The sequence below is a fragment of the Pteropus vampyrus genome, unplaced genomic scaffold, assembly GCF_000151845.1.
Source record: "Pteropus vampyrus isolate Shadow unplaced genomic scaffold, Pvam_2.0 Scaffold6, whole genome shotgun sequence".
Lineage (NCBI taxonomy): Eukaryota > Metazoa > Chordata > Mammalia > Chiroptera > Pteropodidae > Pteropus > Pteropus vampyrus.
Genome location: NW_011888787.1, coordinates 10,598,702 through 10,601,432, shown reverse-complemented (window position 1 = coordinate 10,601,432; position 2,731 = coordinate 10,598,702). Strand labels below are relative to the sequence as shown.

Below are 2,731 nucleotides of genomic sequence, written 5' to 3'. Positions count from 1 at the left end.
ATCTAGACTTTAGGCAATTCTCAATGATGATTGTTCTGTAGTTTAGTTAAAATTTTGAGGTGATCATGGGAGGAGGCAAACACAGTCCTTCCCTACACTGCTATCTTGACCAGAAGCCCCCCTAATCTGAAGAATATCAACATCTTAACAATATTGTCTTTCAATCCATGAGCTCAGAGGATATCTATCTATTTACTTATGTCTTTTTTTTTTTTTTTTAAACACCTACAGCACCTGGTCTTCCTAGGTGGTCACCCATCCAAGTACTAACCAGGCCTGACTCTGCTTAGCTTCTGAGATCAAATGAGATCAGGCACATTCAGGGCATGGCCATAGACTATTTATGTCTTCTTTAATTTCTTCCAGCAATGTTTTGTAGTTATCGGTCTGTCTTTTGCATTCTTAGTTAGGCTCATTCTTAAGTATATTATTCTTTTTGGTGCTATTGTAAATAAAATACTTTTCTTTATTTCCTTTTCAGATTGTCCATTGTTAATATGTAGAAATTCAACTAATTTTGTGTGCTGATTTTGTACCCTGCAACTTTCTTAATTTGTTTATCAGTTCTAACAGTTTTCTTGTGGTGTCTTCTGGGTTTTCTACACATAAGATAATGTTATCTGCAAACAGATAATTTTATATCTTTTTAATTTAGATGCTTTTCATTTCTTTTTCTTAACACATTACTCTGGCATGGACTTCAAATACTATGTTGAGTAGAGGTGTCAAGTGGACATCCTTGTTTCTGCTCTTACAGGAAAAACTCTCAGTCTTTCACTACTGAGTATGTTACCTATGGATTTTTTTTTAATATGTGGCATATGTTTATTATATTAATCTGCCAAGTTGGTAGTAATTTATATGCAGCAATAGAAAGGTTATGTAATAATGAAGAAAATTTTATTCAAATAAAGTAAAACATAATTATAAGTAGACCATATGTGTCTTTTTCTCTCCTCTTTAGAAGAAGATCAAAGGAAGAATTTAGACAAAGATAATGTCACAAAATAATAAAAGGAAATAACTTTGCCATTAAGTATAAGGGTCAACTTCATTTGTGCACTCATTAGAACATCGAGGTACAGCCTAAGTTTTGTCTCCTAATCAGCTCAGTTTAGATGAAGCATCTTACAGCAATATATTTCTATGATCTTGTGTGTTCTACTCAGCATCTCTACCTAGAAGGTAGAAAAAGTAGAAGCTCTCACTCTTGGAACACTGTGTATATTGGTCTGGGTTTGGCTGTCTAGACAGTTATTTTTAATGCTTTTGCTTGCTTTTTCTATCTCTCAAAGAGTTTAATTTAAGGATAGGACAGAGTAACAGCATAGTTTTTACATACACATACACACGTGTACATCAACCTCATTGTAAAAATATAAAATGTATTACAAGTTCATGGACATATTTAAGAAAGGAGTTTATGCTTGCTTATTCTCTCTCTTCCTTTCTCTGTATCTCTGTCTCTTTATATTACATCTGCTTCCTAGTCATTCATCAGAAGATTTCTCTTATATTATTGTTCTGTTGCAGATCCCCTCTTTAACAAGATCTGATGAGGATTCAAGAAGTATTTCTTCTTGTCACCAATAAATATAATGTGTCCATTAGAAAGGACAACCACTTGTGAAGATATACGTGGAATAGAGGGAAAATGCTGAGAGGATGTCAGAAAAATGTAACTATAATTTAAGGTTTTTTAACTAAATCCCGGGCTTTCTTTCTTGTCTCATTTATTACAACTGCTTTTTAAAATTTATAGTCCCTAATGTGTCTGAAACCACAGCCTCTTGTCTCTTACCATATCACTCTTAAGAACAAGGACTCTGGAGCCAAACCCTTTGCGCTCCTGGGTACATTACGTATTTGTTTTGTAACATCAGATGAGTTTCTTAGCCTATCTGCAACTCTCAGTCATGTGAGATTTCCAATTGAATCTAAAATCTCTGCTCCAGAGTATCCACATCAACGAATTTAACTGCCCTACATTATACCCCTTTTAACTTGATCCAACATCCATAAGGATCCATTCCCATACATGTTCCCCAAGTTTAAGACAATACAAATTGGCAAAATTTGCAGTCACTTCAGTATGGTTTTCACCTTCACAGAAACCACTTTTTTTTTCCAATTTTTTAATTACAGTTGACATACAATATTATATTAGTTTCAGGTATACAACATAGTAGTTAGACATTTATATGCTTTACGAAGTGATCACCCTGATAAGTCTAGTACTTACCTTACGCCATCCATAGTTCTTACAATATTATTGACTATATTCCTTATGTTGTACGTTATATCCTGGGACTATTATTATAACTGGCAGTTTGTACTTCTTAATTTTTTTCACCTTTTCACCCTTCACCCAGCCTCCTCCCATTCGGCAACCATCAGTTTGTTCTCTGTATTAATGAGTTTCTTTCTGTTTTGTTTGTCCATTTATTTTGTTTTTTAGATTCCACATATATGGTATTTATCTTTCACTGTCTGACTTATTTCACTTAGCATGATATACTCTAGGTCCATTCGTACTATCGCAAATGGCAAACCCACAGTTAACATACTCAAAAGCAAAAAACAGCTTTTTTTTTTAAGACCAGGAACAAGACAAGGATGTCCATTTTCACCGCTTTTATTCAACATAGTATTGGAAGTTCTAACCACAGCAATCAGACAAGTAAAAGAAATAAAAGGCATCCAAACTGGAAAGGAAAAAGTAAAACTGTCA

At 33.9% G+C, this 2,731-nt stretch overlaps 1 pseudogene; it reads right to left on the bottom strand.

The window, feature by feature from the left end:
* Window positions 1-222: 222 nt before the first annotated feature.
* On the bottom strand, window positions 223-338 carry LOC111745729 (annotated as a pseudogene).
* Window positions 339-2,731: the final 2,393 nt, after the last annotated feature.